Source organism: Sarcophilus harrisii, chromosome 5 (assembly GCF_902635505.1).
Source record: "Sarcophilus harrisii chromosome 5, mSarHar1.11, whole genome shotgun sequence".
Classification (NCBI taxonomy): domain Eukaryota; kingdom Metazoa; phylum Chordata; class Mammalia; order Dasyuromorphia; family Dasyuridae; genus Sarcophilus; species Sarcophilus harrisii.
Window position 1 is genome coordinate 92,038,252 of NC_045430.1, and position 20,017 is coordinate 92,058,268.

At 38.0% G+C, this 20,017-nt stretch overlaps 1 protein-coding gene across 1 annotated transcript in view; it reads right to left on the reverse strand.

Annotated features, from left to right (window-relative positions):
• The window catches only part of ATF1 (activating transcription factor 1), a 33,488-nt gene extending 31,296 nt beyond the window's left edge, over positions 1–2,192 (reverse strand). Inside the window, exon 1 of the mRNA XM_031937898.1 lies at positions 2,083–2,192. The gene's annotated coding sequence lies outside the window, so the exon portion shown is untranslated. The remainder of the gene's footprint in view (positions 1–2,082) is intronic.
• Positions 2,193–20,017: the final 17,825 nt, after the last annotated feature.

The following is a 20,017-nucleotide window of genomic DNA, read 5'->3' on the forward strand; positions in this document are numbered from 1 at the left end:
CTAGCTAGCTGAGTCTTACAGAACTGCCTCAAGGCACTCGGCAGTTAAGTGACTGGCCTAGGATCACAAAATCACAATGTGGCAAAGCAAGCAATTCCCAATTGCTCTCTACCAAACAGAAAAAGCTTCCAAGAGGAACAATCCAAACATAACACACTGGTCAAATTCTGAGCACAAATGAGAAAAAGTATTCAATTTGGTTCTGTAACCTGATGAATGATGGCAAGGATTATTTACACAGACTTCAGATTAAAGTTATATGCCTGAGTCAACTGAAGAAATAAATTAAATGCTATTGTAGGTAAACAACTTACAAGTTTTCAACGTCCAACCAAAAACACCTTTTGCATTAATTCTCGCCACATTTAGAAAAAGAACGTTTAAGTAAATAATTGTATGTTTTTGTCTTTTATGTCCTCAGGCCCTTAACGTAGGTACCTGTTACATAAGAGATGCTAAATAAATGTTTGTGGCTAGTCTCAGTTTCCTCTTCTATTGGGATTTTACTGAGTGAATGTTTATCACATCCGTTGTTCTTTTAGGGATTTATTTTCATGATATTGTTCAAATATGTTCCATAAAACAATTATGAAAAAAAAGCTGAAGATCCCCAAATCACCTCATCCTTATGAAGTATTAATAAAAACTTAACATTTGGTCAACACAGCCATTAATGTTAATTAAGCAAATGAAGAGAACTACAGAATGCTGCAAACTTGCATTGAAAGTAGTCTGTATTTTAGAAATATAATAAAATATGTTCCTGTAGAAAAGTTTTAAAAATATAGTTTTAAACTTGGAAGGAAGATTACAGGTCATCTACTCCAACTCCCTACACTAGCCCAAGTGACAGAGCCAGAGTCAGAGCCAACAGAAATACAAAGATCTCAAAACCAGCACTCCAATCTAGGGTGACAGGGCACACCTCCAGCTACTTGGCAGGAAATGCATCATCACTACACTATCTGGGGCAATGAGGTCAGCAAAACCTTTGTTTACAGACCCGTTTATAAGGCTCTATTCGCTTCCCAGAAAGACAAAAAGCTCGGGGAAAACTCTCCTACTTAAGGGAGAAGTCCCCCTGGAGAATTTATAGAGGTGAAAAGGCAAAATTCTCTCAGAACGAGCCTCCGTGGGTTTTGTTCTCCATCAGACCCGCACGATGGGCGGGCGTCCCCACAGGGATGAGGTCACAGATCCATTAGCTTTCAGGAGCAGTTAGTCATTTTCAAAGAGATAGCATCTCGAGTTATTAACATCAGCGGTCGTCATCATCTTTAATTGTACATAATGACAACGCGGAACCAGGCACCGTAGGCCAAGTTCTAAATCTGTAAAATGGGGCTATTTTACTAGGCACGGTCACAAAAATGGCCATGAGAACGGCCCAATGCACCGAGTTATCAAACGTGATAGTGTGCAAGTGCTTTGCAAATTGTAAGATGCTTCATAAATACTATTTATACCTACAAATTACTATATAATATGAAAACTACCTAATAAGATGCCATATGCACATAATGCTACTCTCTCTCTCTCTATATATGTATACACACACACACACATAAAAAAACTGGCTGTCACCACGACTACCGTCACCACCGCCTGAGGCGATCAGATCGGTGACTAGGCCGCTAGATGGCGCCACGCTGCGGGTAGGGAGGGGAGTCCGGAGTTCAAATCCAGCCCCATTCTAGCGTGGGAGCCAAGGCGAGTCCCCTGGCCAGCCCCGTTTTGTCTCCGTCTCCTCGGGGGTAACTCACAGCAGCCCGCCGCCCCCGCACTCTCCCTCCAAGCGCAGGGAGAATCAATGACAAGAACTTGTACAGCGCCTGATACGCGCCTCCCGATTCGCCAGCAGAGCGGGGCTGCCCCGCGGGGTCGCTGCCGTTCCAGGGCCGAGGGCGGGCCCTTCGCGAAGGTGAGCGAGGCCATCCCGCCCCCTGGGAAAGGTCACCCGCGGCCCCCGACTCCCTCCCCCGGGGCGCCGCCCGCTCGGGCGCCCACAGCTCTCAGCCCGCCGGGGCGCGAGCGGGCGGCGCCCCCAGGACGGCCGGGCCCTCCCCCGCCCGGGTCACTCACCTGAGGCCACTCCCGACGTCGCCGCTCGGGTTCCTGGGCGGGAACTTCCCCTCCCCCGAGAATCAAGTTTCGAGCCCGGGTCCCTCTACCGCCCGCTTTCCTTCCGTCCCTCCCGCGGCGGCTTCCCTTCCGGGGGGAGGCGGGACGGAACCGGAGCGAGAGGCCGCCGCCGCGGTGGCCGCCGGGCTAAGCCCCGGCCGCCAACGTCTCCACAGCGGTTCGGGCCGCCGACGACGGCGGCATAGTCCGCTCGGGGCCCGAGGATGGGGGAGCCAGGAGGAGGGGGGGAGGGGACAAAATGCTTTCCCCGAGCGAGCCGCCGTCCAACGTCATCGCGCCGCCCGCGTGACCTGCCGACGTCGGGCGTCGGGCTTTGGGAGCGCGCTGGGGTCGGGAGGAGAAATTCTCAGAAAGGCGGAGCGGGGGCGCTGGGACGCTTCCCTTACCTTGCGAGTTCGTGGATCTTGGTCACAGCCTCCGGCTCCCGGCCTTGCTCCCCACGTCTTTTAGACACCTCTCCTGCCTACTCCGCACCCTCAGCAGACCGAGCCGAGCTTTGCCGGGCGACGACTCTGGTGCTTCCCGTCTGTAACATCCTGCCCCACCCTCCAGCCATCTGGACTAATGGGATCCTTAATCTCGTCTCCTTCCTTTCTTTTTTTAGACGGGCCCGTTATTTCTTTAGCGTTGGGAACTCCCTCTAGGAATGCGGAGACTTTGCTTCTTGAGGACCCGGAGCTTAACCCCGGGCGTGAATCCAAATCAGGTCTCCGCGATTCCAAGACCTGTTACTCTCTTCCACTAGGGCAGGGATACGTTGTGGCTGAATGCCGTAGCCGCCTTTTCGATAAGCCAATTAAATAACGTTTTAAGCCGCCTACACCGGATCAGGCCCTGGCGTCTGCACAGAACATCCTGGGGGAGGAAGGCTCAGTTTGACTTAGTCTTAGAAAAAATGAGTTCCTGCTTCTTAGCCGAATGAAAGTAGAAAGGAATATACTTTTTTATTTTTTAAGCTTTGCATGACATATTTTACAAAAGTAAAGCGCTGCTATATCTAGTCCCTGGACCCAGATGGCTCTGAAGGAGAGAGTGAGGCTAGTGACTGCACATCCCTCCTCCCGGAAGTCCGGTTCACTTGCACGTCTTGGCATCACCTCCCTGATGTGATGGTCCTCTTGGAGAATAAGGGACAAACAACAAAGTCATAAAAACTTATAAACATGTAGAAAAACAAATATCCTTTTCTGATCATAGAATTTTTTTTTTTTTAAGGAAAGTCAACATAAAAATCAAATCACAACAAGTGAAGAAATTAAAGAAAATTACTAAAAACTGTTTTCAATGATAGTCCAACAAAATACAGATGAATGATTTGGAAAAAGTGGTTAATGCTTATTAGGTGCCAGGGAAAATAGTTCAATCTCAAAAGAACAAATTAAGCCCTAAGTGTCATTTTCCAAGGAAAAACACCGATGTGCAGGTGGATTTGCAAACAATATGAAACATTCAAAGAACTATTTCAATGCTATAAAAATTGTTAGGAAAAAGAAACAGGATTTATCTTGGAGAGACAAAATATGGCCAACATATTATGAACTGGATGCAAAAATATTGAATAAAATGTTAGCAAAAAGGAAAAAAAGCCTTTGAAGAAATAAAAATGAATTGGAAATTAACAATTCTAAGGAATTGGTGAGTCAAAGAACAATTTGTAGAAAGACAGTTTTCCCAAAGAAGCTAAGAAACATACAGAAAAATTTTGGGACAATAGCTAAAGTAGTAGTTGAGGAAAAATCAACAACAACAAAAAGAAACAATAAATGAATGATTTGGGCATGAAACTGAAAACATTTTTAAAAACCTAATTAAAGAATAAAAACCAAATAATGAAAGTGAAAAATATTGATAAAACTAGGTGCTAATTTTTTTTAATCTAAGATAACTAATTTTTAATACCTTGTTCTTTTGAAAATTCACAACAGTTAAAAAGGAAATCACCTGAAACTATCTTGCCTATATTCTAATAATATAAATATAAATATAAATTTACAATATACTTGTATAATATAAATATAAATAATATAAAATAATCGATAAATCAATTAAATAACGTTTTAAACCACCTACACTGGATCAGGGCCTGGGGTCTGTACAGAAGTCCTAAATCTTGGCAAACATACATATATGTATGTGTTCTGGGGGAGGAAGTCTCAGTTTGACTTAGTCTTAGAAAAAATGAGTTCCTGTTTTTTAACTGAATGAAAATAGAAAGGAATATACTTTTTTATATAATATGAATATAAATAATATAATATAAATAATAATATACTAATAATAATATAAACTATATACTAATACAACAGATAACTTAAAGGAAATCCATGAAGAACTGCAAAACCAAAATATTTAGATTACCAAAAGAAAAAATATTTAACCCATTATCAGAAAAAAATTATCAAACATTCAAAGAACAATTCTGGTATCACATAAACTTTTTGCAATAACAGGTAACTGTTGGAATCCTAGTGTTAACTCAACTTGAAACAAGGTGATAGATAACTCAAGGGAGATGTTAGAATCCTAGAGTTAACTCAATGGAATTGATACAGTGCTTATTGGTTCACATCTTAGAGCACATCTTTACAAGGTGATAGGTTGCTAATACTGATAGAAACAATGCTTGTGTTCACACCTTTAGAGAACTCATATAATCAAGAAGTATTTAAGTACTCATTGGAGTTCACAAGTATGGGAGATTCACTAAGTTAACTTTGTAACTTTGTGAATTCACAACTCCCTTAATCCTTGCCTCCAGAAGGAGGAGTCAACCTTTGGGATATCATACACAAAGAGGCTCTTAGCTTTGGGTTAGTTACTTTGAAACATCAACAAGAGTCAGAGAGGAGCACTCTGAAAGACTGAGAGCCAGGAGCACTCTGGGAGATACAGAAGCCTCACAAGCCCAATCTCGGAGGCGAAGATAGAATCATTCCATCTTTGTGCTGGCTGGAGGCTGAAGGGAGCAGAGGCAAAGGACTAGCTGCAAGAGCTCTTGGAACCCAGCAGAAAGATAGGCCTCTAAGAAAAACTAACCAGGCTATTTTGGAGGAAGCAATAAAAGATCTGAACTTTTATCACCTGGCTGTGTTTGAAGTGATTATTACTTTTAACTGAAACTAAGGCTGCCTCCAGAAAACCTCCCCAGGAAACATGCTCCCATTTATATTTTAAAGAAGAAGAACACCACAGGTACTCTCAATATTTTTTTTAATAAATATGAATAGTATATACACCAGGAAACACAAAACTAAAGAAAAATTGCCTTAATGAACATTGATGCAAACATTTTAAATAAAATATTAGTAAATAGATTGCAACAACAGATTACTCAGGTTGGAGTTGTATCAGGAATAAAGGGTTGGTCCAATATATGAAAACAAAAAAAAAATACCATTTTAATGCCATAAGTTATAAAAACTATCAAACGATTATTGATCTAGAAAAATAATGAAATAAAAGTAATGGAAGAATAAAAGGTCAAGACTTTCCAGGGTCTCATTTCTCAAATAAAGAACTGAATAAAATTTATAAGAATATAAGTCATTCAATTCTCAGATGAAGAAATTGAAACTATTTCTAGTCATATGAAAAGATGCTCCAAGTCATTATTAATCAGAGAAATGCAAATTAAGACAACTCTAAGATACCACTACACACCTGTTGATTGGCTAAGATGACAGGAAAAAATGATGATTGTTGGGGGATGTGGGAAAACTGGGACATTGATGCATTGTTGGTGGAGTTTAGAACCAATCAACCATTTTGAGAGTAGCTTGAACTATGCTCAAAACTGTGCATACCCTTTGATCCAGCAGTGTTACTATTGGGCTTTATATCCCAAAGAGATTATAAAGAAGGGAAAGGGAACCTGTATGTGCACGAATGTTTGTGCAGCCCTTTTGTAGTGGTTAGAAACTGGAAACTGAATGGATGTCCATCAGTTGGAGAATATGAATAAATTGGTATATGAATATTATGGAATATTACGTTCTGTAAGAAATGACCAACAGGATGATTTCAGAAAGGCCTGGAGAGACTTACACGAACTGATGCTGAGTGAAATGAGTAGGACCAAGAGATCATTATATACTTCAACAACAATATTATATGATGACCAGTTCTGATGGACCTGGCCATCCTCAGCAATGAGATCAACCAAATCATTTCCAATGGAGCAGTAATGAACTGAACTAGCCACGCCTAGAGAAAGAACTCTGGGAGATGACTAAACCATTACATTGAATTCTAATCCCTATATTTATGCCTAACTTGCATTTTTGATTTCCTCACAAACTAATTGTACAATATTTCCAAAGTCTGATTCTTTGTAACAAAATAATGTTTTGTCATGTATACTTACTGTGATCCTAATTTATATTTTAATGTATTTAACATCTACTAGTCATCCTGCCATCTAGGGAGGGGTGGAGGGGTAAGAGGTGAAAAATTGGAACAAGAGGTTTGGCAATTGTTAATGCTGTAAAGTTACCCATGCATATAACCTGTAAATAAAAGGCTATTAAATTAAAAAAAAAAAAAGAAAAAAAAAGAATATAAGTCATTCATAACTGATGTTAAATTAGTAGAACAGAGTAGCAGTGTACATAGCAACAACAAGATTATACAATGATCAATTCTGATGGACATGGTTCTTATGAACAATGAGGTTATTTGGACCAGTTCTAATAGACTTGTGATGGAGAGAGCTATCTGCATCCAGAGAAAGTATTATGGGAACTGAATGCAGATCACAACATAGTATTTTCACTTTTTTTGTTATTTACTTGCTTGTTTTTTTCTTTCTCTTTTTTTTCCTTTTTGATATGATTTTTCCTGTGCAGCATGATAAATTTGGAAATATTTTTGGAATAATTGCACATGCTTAACCTGTATTGGATTACTTGCTGTCTAGGGGAAGAGGGAGGTGGGAAAGGGGAGGGAAGAAAGGTTTTGTAAGGGTGAGTGTTAAAAATTGTCTTTTCATGTATTTTGAAAAAAAGCTATAAAAAAGAATGTCATTCAATTTTCAGATGATGAAATTAAAACTATTACTACTCATATGAAAGAGTGTTCCGAATCACTATTGATCAGAGAAATGCAAATTAAGAGAACTCTGAGATACCACTATACACCTGTAAGATTGGCCAGAATGATAGGGAAAGATAATGCAGAATGTTGGAGGGGATGTGGGAAAACAGGGACACTGATACATTGTTGGTGGAATTGTGAATACATCCAGCCATTCTGGAGAGCAATTTGGAACTATGCCCAAAAAGTTATCAAACTGTGCATACCCTTTGATCCAGCAGTGTCTCTATTGGGCTTATACCCCAAAGAGATACTAAAAAAAGGGAAAGGGACCTGTATGTGCCAAAATGGGGAGCCCTGTTTGTAGTGGCTAGAAGCTGGAAAATGAATGGATGCCATCAATTGGAGAATGGTTGAGTAAATTGTTATATGAATGTTATGGAATATTATTGTTCTGTAAGAAATGACCAGCAGGACAAAACAGAGAGGATTGGCACTTACATGAACTGATGCTGGAGCCTAAATGAGCAGAACCAGAAATCATTATATACGCTAACAGCGATACTGTATGAGGATGTATTCTGATGGAAGTGGATTTCTTCAACAAAGACAAGATCTAACTTAGTTTCAATTGATCAAGGATGGACAGAAGCAGCTACACCCAAAGAAAGAACACTAAGAAATGAATGTAAATTGCTTGCATTTTTGTTCTTCTTCCCAGATTATTTATACCTTCTAAATCCAATTCTCCCTGAGCAACAAGAAAACTGTTCGGTTCTGCACACATATATTGTATCCAAGATCTACTGTAATCTATTTAACATGTATAGACTGCTTTGCCTATTTGGGGAGAGGTGGAGGGAGGGAGGGGAAAATTGAAAAAAGTGAGTGCAAGGGATAATGTTGTAAAAAATTACCCTGGCATAGGTTCTGTCAATAAAAAGTTATTTAATTAAAAAAAAAAAAAAAAAGAATGTCATTACTCAATTGAGAAATAAAAGAAATGAACAGGCAATTTTCAGATGAAGAAATTAAAGCTATATATAGTCATATGGAAAAAATTTTCTAAATCATTATTGATTAGAGAAATGCAAATTAAAACAACTCTGAGGTATCACCTCATACCTATCAGATTGGCTAATATAACAAAAAAAAAATGATAAATGAAGAGGTTGTGGGAAAATTGGGACACTAATGCATTGTGGGTAGAATTGTGAACTGATTCAACTGTTCTGAAGAGCAATCTGGAATAAAACTGTACACACACTTTGATTCAGCTATATACTAATAGATTTGTAGCCCCAAGGAGATTGTAAAAAATGGAAAAGTATAATATTCTGGTTGGTTTTCTGGAGGTCTCTGCACCAGCCTTTATTTCAGCAGAGTAATCACCATGAGAATAGCCAGGGATAAAATCCAAATTATCTCCTTCACAGTCTAGTTTCCTTGCCTGGGGCCTGGGCTAGCTTTCTAGAGGTTCTCCAGAATGTGTCTTGGTTTCTGTAGGGGAGGTAGGAGCACCACCATGATGATCTCTGTCTTGAAGTCTGTCTCAGTCTAGGGCTTGTGCTCCAGCGTCCAGCCCTCTGTCTTCTCCCAGTCTGTCTCCGAGCTCCCTCCGAGTCTGACCTTGGCCTTTCTGAGTCTGTTTTGGTCCCCCAGGAGAGCCACCAGGAGCCTGACCAAAGATGCAATGTCTCTGTCTCTCTGTCTCTTTCTCTCTCTCTCTCTCTCTCTCTCTCTCTCTCTCTCTCTCTCTCTCTGTCCTTATTGGCTTCTTATATACTCTATTATAATTACATCATCTTAGGTGTGAATCTTGTAGAACTATATTAAGTACTAAGTTCATGTACTGAACTAGAGAACTATTAATCACCATGCTAAACTGGATAACCATTGTCTTTATCAATTCCACTGACTTAATACCTTGTAAGAATCCTTCTTTCAAGTACAGAGTTCTGGCCCATAGCAGAAAAGGACCCAAATGTACAAAAATGTTTGCAACAGTTCTTTTTGTGGTGGCAAAGAATTAGAAATTGAGGGAATCTCCATCAATTGGGAAGTGGCTAAACACATTGGAGTATATGAATATAATGAAATGTTATTGTTTTATATAAAATGATAAGCAGGATCATTTCAGAAAAACCCGAAAGCAAAAATTTATGCTGAGTGAAGTGAACAGAAGTAAAACATCGTACTCAATCAATTTTTGTTCTGATTCTTCTTTTCCAACATGACTAATGTGGAAATATGTTTAATGTGATTATACATATATAACCTGTAACAGATTGCTTGCCTTCCTGGGGAGGAGGGAAAAGAGGAAGGAAGGGGAAAAAATTGGAATTCAAAATCTTGTAATATGTGAACATTAAAAACTATCTTTAAATATAATTGGGAGAAAATAGAATACTATTAAGTGGAAAATAAAAATTTAAATTAAAAAAATTTTTTAAAAAAAAACTATCAAAGGAAGTAATTTTAAAAGGTAGGAAAATAGATGCCAGATCTCAAACAATATTACAAAGTAGTAATATTTAAGAGGATTTTGCTATAATTCAAAGATCTAAACCTTGAGAACAAGAACAGAGATTGCTAGGAAAACAAGTTTGGCAGAAACTTGGCATAAATCATCTCACACTGTGTACCAAGATAAAGTCAAAATTGATACATGAATTATATACAAAAAGTGATATCATAAGCAAATTAGGGGAGCATCAAACATTTTACCTGTCATCTATGAATAGAGGAAAACTTTATACTAAAAAAGAAATAGAATAGATCATGGGTGGTAAAACAAATCATTTGAATTGCATGAAATAAAAAGGTTTTGCTTAAAAACAAAACCATTGCTTGTAAAATTATAAAGAAAGTAGGAAACTGGGAATACATTTGTAGAGCAAGTTTCTCTGATAAATGTCTCATTTCTCAAACATGGAACTGAGCCAAATTTATAAAAGTAAAAATTATCCAAATGATAAATGGTCAAAGGATATGAACAGTCACTTTTCAGAAGGAATCAAAACTATCAATAGTCTCATAAAGATGTTCTAAATAACTTAATTAGAGAAATGCAAAAACAACTCAGATACTATCTTATACTTTTCAGATTGACTAACATGATATAAAAGCAAAATGACAAATGCTGGAGAAAATGTGGGAAAATACAAACTTTAATGCATTGTTGGGAGGCAGCTAGGTAGCTCAATAGATAGAGTACTAATCCTGGAATCAGGTAGATGACCCTCACTAGCTGTATAACCTGGGACAATCACTTAACCTCTATTAGAGAAGAAAATGGCAAAGCATTCTTGTACCTTTTCCAAAAAAACCCCATATATAGTCGGCAAGAGTCAGACATAACTGAATCACTAAACAACAATGCATTTTTGATGAAATTGTGAACTGGACCAAACAGTGGAGAGAAATTTGGAACTATGCCTAAAAGAATATAAAACTGTGCTGACCCTTTGAAAAATTTTATAATAATGTTCATTTACATTATTAGTCTATAATTTCCCTGGTTTATTAGGTTTGTATCCTAAATAGATTAAAGAAAAAAGAAAAGAACCAATATGTTCAAAAATATTTAAAGAAACTTTTTTGTGATGGCAAAGATTTGGAAAATGAGGGAATGCCCATCTCTTGGGGAATGACTGAACAAGTTGTGGATGGAATAGTAAAGGAAAAGGAAGATAGTTTCAGAAAAACCTAGGAAGATTTGTATTAACTGATATAAAATGAAGCGAATGAGCCAAGAGAACATTGCACTAATGATCAGCTATGAAAGACAACTAATCTGATCAATACAAAGATCCAAAACAATTTTTCTTTTTTTTTTTGTAACATGGTTATTATATTTTCATGACTTCTCATCTATAATAATCTATAATATATTGCCTTCTCAATGGATTTAGGAAGAGCTAGAAGGAAGAGAAAATAGCAACTCAAAAATTTTAGATGCATGTTAAAATTAATAAAGAATAATTTTTTAAAAAGAGAATTTTGTATTGATCAAGTTGATCAATGAAACTCATTAGGTACACAATATACAGAAGGCAAATGAATACAGTAGCTTAGTGTCTAATAAACCTAAAGGTAAGGAAGATTTAAAATATGCTGGGAAAAGTGGAAATCTACCTAGCAATAATTAGGCATAGAAGTAGAAAGGTCCAAGACAGTGTGATCGCCATTCAAATCAAGTATCAAATAAAGCAGTGTTAGATTAAAACTTTTGAATCACTCTTTCATAAAATGTTAAACAAGATGCCAAAAAATAATGTTAAATTTTCCGTCACGTTGCTCTCACTAAAAAGATTATAATAATTTTTAACAAAAGCAAGTTTTATACTGCTTATTTTTATAAATTATTTTAAAGGTTTTTCATTTTTTCATACCTATTTTTGTATAATTCATAATGTGTACAATATATAATAGCATATATACAAATATAATTTATAAGTAAACATAATCTATTAGTGATGCATGCTCAACATTTTTTATACTGAAATGGTAAACAATCAAAAAAGTTTAAAGATCATTGCTCCAGAGCCTCTCATTTAAGCTCATTTTGCCCTGCCAAAGCAAGTATGATTTTCTGCCTGCAATATCTACCTAATGTAATGTTCGGTCTAGCTTTCTGGAAGTCCTTTGGATGGGCCTGGGTCTCAGCAGGATAAATACCACAAGAATGGTCAGGAATATAGTCCAGATAAGAAATGACCAGCAGGATGAATATAGAGAGGCTTGGAGAGAATTACATGAACTGATGCTAAGTGAAATGAGCAGAACCAAGAGATCATTATATACGTCAACAAGGATACTGTATGAAGATGTAATCTGATGGAAGTGGATTTCTTTGAAAAAAAGACCTAATTCAGTTTCAATTGATCAATGATGGACAGAAGCAGCTACACCCAAAGAAAAATCACTGGGAAATGAATGTAAACTGTTTGCATTTTTGTTTTTCTTCCCGGGTTATTTTTACCTTCTGAATCCAATTCTCCCTGTGTAACAAGAAAACTGTTTGGATCTGCACACATACATTGTATCTAGGATATACTAGGACATATTCAACATATATAGGACTGCTTGCCATCTAGGGAAGGGGGTGGAGGGTGGGAGGGAAAAATCGGAACAGAAGTGAGTGCAAAGGATAATGTTGTGAAAAAATTACCCTGGCATGGGTTCTGTCAATAAAAAGTTATTATAATAATAAAAAAAAACAAAAAAAAAATGCAAATCTACAAAGAGCAATAAAATAAGCTATGCTTGGAATAATAAAAAAAAAAAAAAGAAAAAAAGTGGGGCGAAAAATACCAATTTTCTAGACTATGACATGAAATTAGATGAGCAGATGAACCTTGAGCAATCACTAAAATTAGACAAGCTAGATCCAGAAATAATGGGAAAGAAAAAAGTGTGATATATTATATTTGAAGATTTTATGGCACTTTCAATGATTTTAAACCATTCCTTGACACATAAAATAATTATTATTTGAAAAAAAAAAAAAAAAGGAATATAGACCAGAGTCTTTATTCTGGACCAGTCTTGATTTTAATGGAGGAGTGCAGGAGAGTCACCAGAAGGATGGTTAAAAATGGAATGTGTTAGGATTCTTATAAGGTGCTAATGGAATCGAGGAAACAGTGGTTAAATTTAGTTTAGTATTGATTTAATCCTACAACAAATAATGGTTTCCTAGTGATATAATGATTGGTGTATACTCAGTGAGGGACATATAAGGAGGAGATCTCCAGGCCAGAAAGAAGAAACCCACCAGAAGCTCTCAGAGCCCCAGCCAGGATTCAGTCTGAGATATTCAGAAGCCAAAGAAGAGAGGCCTCTCAGAACCAAGGAGAGAGATAGGCCTCTAGAAAACTAGCCGAGCCCCAAGTGAAGGAGACAAGACTTTGAAGGAGACAATAAAAGATTTGGCTTTAACCTGGCTACATTTGGGGTGATTACTAAAGTGAAACTAAGGTTGCCTCCAGAAGTCCCCCGAGAAACCTGCTCCCAGAGAACTTCACATTTTAGAGGAAAACATTACAATTTGGCACAATGATTGTGATATTATACCAACAACAGTGGAAAATCCTTGACTATGTGACCTGTAATATGGTAATCACTAAATTCATTAGTAGTGGTTTTATCACAAATAACCAACACAGAGGCAATATATAATAGCTAACATTTTTATAACACTTACTCTGTGCCAGGAACTGTGCTAAATGTTTTACAATGACTATTTTACGTGATCCTCCCAACAACCCTGAGAGGTAGACTCATTTTACAGATGAGAAAACTGAGGTAAGCAAAGGTTAAGTGACTTGCCCAGAGTTACAAAAGTCTGTCTGAGGCCAAATTTGAATTCAGGTCTCCCAGACTCCATACTCAGAGCTTTTTCCACTGCACACACACACAAACCCACACACATGCATATGTATGTGTGTATTTATATATTATATGTGATGCCTACAAAGTGCCTTACACAGTATCTTATTTGATCCTAACCATGACATGAGGTAAATAGTTATCATCCTCAGTTCTCTACGTACGTCACATAGCTAATGTCAGATGTTGAATTCAAATTGCTATCTTTATGCTCAAAATTCTATGGAAACAATCATGCAAGAGGCTAAGAATATTGATCTTCACTGAAGGAATGAATAAAGGACTTATTATGTTCATTGTGCTAAGCAATGCAAATAGAAAAGCCCAGGCTCTTGAGGAGCTTACATTCTAAAGGAGGAAATGGGGAGGCTTCAGCCCCAAGTCGGAAGGAAAGGTCTTGTGTCCCTTAGAGTGTGGCCTCAAAGCAGATGGTAATAAATCCCTTTAAAATATATTTCCACTGATAAAATCATATCAGTTTCTACTTTGGGACCATTTCACAGTGCCAAGGACTTTGGTAATGAGAGTTTTCTTTCTGGGAACTTAATAGATGGAGTTGTAGCAGTTGCAGGAGCATCTGCCAGGCTGCATGCCCACAGGAGCTGCTCCCCAGGAGGATGGCTGCTGAAGGTAGATTAAAAGCACTGGAATTCCAAAAGCCCCCAGTTCAGAGTCTTGGACTGTCCCTCTCGATATATGAGGAGACATAGTGATCAAGGACTGTTGTGATTTGACCTATCTGACTCACATTGACTCAACTTTTTCTCAGGATGCCCTAGTTGTTTAGGTAGGGTAGTTTGGCTCTCTTGTGAGGGGTACTTAGTTGGCAGTTGGTAAAGATAGCTGTTCCCTTCTCCATAGGAATCATCTCTCCCCATGATGGCTGTAAGGGATAGACTAGAAGCAGAGCAACAATCTGGCTCTGCCAGTTTTTGGGCTCTTGTACCCACCTGCCTATTGATACCACTTGTTGCTACTAGCAATTGTTGGTGCTGTTGGGGAGATTGGGGCCCTTCTCTCCAATGGACACAGTCAACAGGTACAATTCTTAAAGCTCTTGGGGTTAGTTGCTGGCTGTTTTTATCAAGATCCAAGGGGACTTGGTATCAAGATAATGGTGGTTAGTTCAGCTTTACTGATTGATACATGCTACTTCTAGTTACCCCTCTGAGCATTCTGCTATTTTAGCTAGGCTGGCTTGCCTGACCTGTATGGCAGTTGGTGATCATATGAAGCAAAGAAAATGTATAACTATTTTCATATGGATAGTTAAATGTTGCAGTGGATAGAATGCTGAGCCTGGAGTCATCTTCCTGAGTTCAAATCCAGCTTCAGACCTGTTTGTAGCTGGGTGACCCTGGACAAGTCACTTAACCCTGTTTGCCTCAGTTTCTTCATCTGTAAAATGAGTTGGAGAAGGAAATAGCAAACTGCTCCAGTATTTTTGCCAAAAAACCCCAAATGTGGTTATAAAGAATTGGACACAACTGAAAAATAACAACTTTAGTGTTACCCAATAAAATAAAAAGCAATATATGAAAGTTGTTTGTAGCATTCCAGCTGCACTATAGGCAAGAATATCTGGACCAGAAATCAAAAGACTGAATTTTAATTATTTCCTGGCTTTATTATTAAGTAAATATATCACTCTAGGCAAATCACTCCCCCTCTTACGGACTCAGTTTCTACATCTATAAAATGAGAAGAACAACATACTACTTATAACAGGGGTCATCTTCTCCATGAAGCATGCTTGAAACTGCCCATCCTGTTTGCCATTGATTACTTGAGTGTGAGGGACACTAGGTGACACAGTAGATAGAGTTTGAATCTAGCCTCAGACACTTATAACTACTCTATGACATTGGCAAATCATCTGACTTCTATTTGTCTCAGTTTCTTCATTTGTAAAATCAGGATAATAATAGCACTTACCTCCCAGCATGGTGTGAGGATTAAATAAAATAATAATTATAAAGTGTTTGCTACAGTACCTGGCACATAGTAAGTGCTATATAAATATTAGCTATTAAATTTATTATTATTATTATTATTATTTGAGGACTTCTTCCAGTTATGTGGTGGTTTAGGGCTAGGAGGACTAGGTATATTATATGGTAAGCCCCATCCATCATGCCTCCATGACAGTAACAAGAAGTGGGGTTCTATATCAAAAAGAGAGACAGCTTCTGGCAAGAAGAAGAGCGTCCATACTACATGCGTTTGCAAAAAGCACATTATATTGTTTGATCCTTACAACAACCTTTTTATAGTTGAGGAAGCAGAAACAGACAGAGGCCTTGGTTGAAATCAAGTCTGAATCCTGGCCAAAAGCTCTGAGCCACCAGCTGCCTTCTTGTCCTGAGATAATGTGCATAATAGATTCCTTGTGAGCAGCCATTATGGCTATGGGCTATGTATAATCTTTTCTCCCACCTCACTGCAGATCCCATAGATGATTAAAAGCTATGTCTAAGCCCCTATTTGCCTTTTCTGCTTTGTTTGTATATTCCTCAGGGTGGATGAATGTACAGCAGCTTCAAGATGGATATGTCCAGATTCAGGGGTTTGATCTCATTACCTGGTGAGGTCCAAAGGTCCTGGGTGAAAGAATGACTAGTTGTGGCAGATGTAGAAGGGGTTGACTTTGGAAGTGGCTTAGTTTGAAATTCAGAGGAGGTTTGAGTTTGTGTGGAGTGACAATGTAATGTACAGGCTAGCTCCTTGGAGGGCCTCAGGGTCAGCCAAAGTCAGGATAAATCAGGTCTTTAGGGGGAGAAGTGAAGGAAGCAGGCAAGCTGCCACTCAGCTTGTCAAAGATGTATCCTGGATTCTGGAGTCCGGAGTCTCCAGACTCTCTTCTCCTCGTCCTACAATCAAGTCATACTGACTTCTCTCCCTTAGCCCTCCAATCCTTGCTATGATTACCTCACTCGCCCCCATTCAGCTGGTGCCAGTAATGAAGAGAGCCATCATCTAAGTATATGTTAATAGAGCCATTGTCTTACATTGAATAGGTAATTACCCTTAAGTGCTCTGCATTCTCAGATTCAAGTACACCTGTTCAGAGTTTCAGTCCTCTATATCTCCCGCTTTCTTTTGTTTTAGAACACAGGTGATCTTGCCCTTCCTGACTCTCAGAGAGGTGAGAACTCCCAAAAAGGAGGTGATCTTACCCTTCCTGATTTCTCAGGAAAGGAGGTGAAAACACCAAAAAAGGAGGTGATCACACCCTCCCTGACTTCTCAGGAAGGGAGATGAAAAACACCAAAGGGAAGTGGGGAGTCAAGCCAGATATTGTTAGCGGGTTTCTGGGCTGAAGGGTCTTACTAGAAACAGGTATATACAAATCCATCAGCATGGGAGGTATTACACAAGCACATAGCAATATAGCACAGGCTAGCAGTGATGACTCTCCTCACAGCTGACACAGGCTCAATGTGGTGTAACAAACATGAATTGCACATGCAAGTAGTGATATAACAAACAATATGAATCAACATGCTATTGTAAAAGATTTCCAGAAGTCCTAGAAGGAGGGTATGTAAATAACAATCATATATATGCCTTCTTCAGCAGCCAAAAGGTAGTCCCAAACCAATCTATTGTCCATTACTTCATGTGTCAGGGAATCCAATGATCCCTGCAAGTTTTTGAAGTCCTGCAACAGTCTCATTATGTCTCAGGGATTCCAATGATTCCCGAGGGTTTTGAAGTCCTGTATCAGTCTCATTAACAATTTTTTTTATGTCTATGAGTCAATTGCCATAACTGCCATGCTCTTTCAGTGGTGGGCACAATCAACGATGGAACCACCCAATGTTTCTTGGGTCTTCTCCTTCATTTCAAGGGTCTGCTTCATCTCTCTCCGATGCACAAAGTGAATACAGCTCTTTGGCACCCATCTGATTCCTTCTCCATTTGTAGAGATACAAGAAAATCCTTTTTCCCAAGCAGTTAACCAATCTGGTCCCTCCCATTCACCACTTTCTGGGTCTCTCCACATCATCTGGCAATTATCTAAAGATAGTGGAGCTGCTCGAGGACACTGCCCTTCCAGTGGGTTATAAAACCTGTCTGCTGGAGCCAGTGCATCTTTATCAAAAATCAAGAAGTTAATTGCATATAAAATTTAGATTTCTCCAGGGTTACCTGTGGCTCCCCCTTTCTTTTGTTTTTGGAGGAGCGTCTTGATGTCTCTGTTTCTCCTCTCTACTACTGCCTGTTCTTGAGGATTAAAGGATATATTAATGATGTGTAAAATCTCACTACCAATGAGAAGAGATTCTGTTATTTTTTTAAACAGAATTGTCTTAATTTGATTTTCTTATAAAATAATCTTTTTATTTTTATTTTTTATAGAAGTTTTTTATTTTCAAAACATACAAGGATACATTTTTTCTAGATACATTTTGCATACAAGGATAATTTTTTCAAGATTGATATGTGAAAAACCTTGTGTTCTAATCCCCCCCCACTTTCTCCCCTCCCTCTTCCCTAGATGGCATGTAATCCAATATATGTTAAACATGATAAAAATATATGTTAAATCCAATATAAGCATGCATATTTATACAATTATTTTGCTGCACAAGAAAAATCAGATCAAAGAGTTAAAAAAAATGAAAAAGAAAATAAAATTCAGGCAAACCACAACAAAAAGAGTAAAAATGCTATGTTGTAATCCACCCTCAGTTCCCACAGTCCTCTTTCTGAGTGTGGATGGCTCTCATCAACACAATTCCATTGGAACTGGCCTGAATCATCCCATTGTTGAAAAGAGTCACATTCATCAGAATTGATCATTTTATAATCTTCTTATTGCCCTGTACAACGATCTCCTGGTTCTACTCACTTTACTCAACATCAGTTCATGTAAGTCTTTCCAGGCTTCTCTAAAATCATTCTCCTGATTATTTCTTATAGAACAATAATATTCCATAACATTCATATACCATAACTTATTTAGCCATTCTCTTAATGATGGGCCATCCACTTAGTTTCCAGTTTCTTACCACTACAAAAGGGCTGCCACAAACATTAAAATAATATCTAAGACAATTTTAACAAAAACGAAGTCCATCCTCACCTTTCTTTTTTTCTTCTCCATAGATTCTTCACATGTCCTTTTGCATCATAGATTAAACTTTTTTCAACAGATTTTTCAAAACTCCTTAAAAATTACAGATAAAACAGATTGTCCCCTGGATTTCAAAGAGAGTGGTTGGTCAAACCATTTTTAAATTGACTTTTAAAACTGAATTTTTCCACATTCCAGTCAAGTTATTTCTGACTCTTAAAGCTACAGTCAGAATCCATTTATTGTGATTGACAGAACAAGGATTACATAAATTATTTTTTAATCAGAATTGTCTAAAATTTTATTGGACGTACACTTGTTCTTGTTGAGTTAGCTGGGTTTTGTTACTATAAAGAAGTGCCCAACTCAATTGAGTAGAAACCTATCAATTGGGAAATTGCTAAATTAGTTATAGTATATGAATGTAATGGAATATTATTGTTTTATTAGACATGATGAGCAGTTGGATTTCAGAAAAAAAAATTGGAAAGATTTACATAAATTGATGCTGAGTGAAGGGAGCAGAACCAGAACACTGTACACAGCAAGATTGTGTGATATCAGTTGTGATAGACTTATTCTCAGCAATACAGTGATCCAAGACAATTCTAATAGACTTAGAATGGGAAATGCTATCTGCATCTGATGAGATTCTAGGGTGCAGTCAGATTCTTCCAGCAAAATGAAAGTGTTACCTACAAAATGATGGGGTTGGGGTGATACTCCAAAAGTATATTGGGATTATGGGCAAGTTGTCTCAAAAGAATTTGTAGGCTTCCCCCAAATCAAGGGGAAAAGATTTTATTATGCTCTAAATCAGTTTTTTAGCAAAGAAAAAGGGCTTTAGATCAAGTGGACTATCAGTAGAAAGAAATTAGTCCTACCAAGGAGAAAGATATGTAAAAAGTAGGGGATTACACATTTGACTGTTGGGCTAATCCTAAAAAGGAGTTAGTTAGTGAAGTACAGGTAGTTTCTTTGATAGGGGAAGCATTACTTTGGGGATTGACATAACCTGGCTTTCTAATTGGATACAGTAACTGTAGGATTATGATGATTTTTATCAATGAAAAGATCCAAGATCCAAGTAAGGTTCAGATGATCCTATCAGTGCTCCTCCTTACTTGCCTCAAGGAGTAACTAGGCTTCTAGATTATTTACTGCAATTCAGATTCCTGATGCTGCCCCCTGCTACCAAAGACCTGAGAGTTTTGTTCAATCCCCATCACATTTAGAGAGATAACTATGGAAGCTGAGCATTAAAACATAAAATTTTTGTCTTTTTTTGTTTGCTTTTTTCTTTCTAGTGGTTTTTCCCTTTTGTTTTGATTTTTCTTTCACAACATGATGAACATGGAAATATGTTTTAAA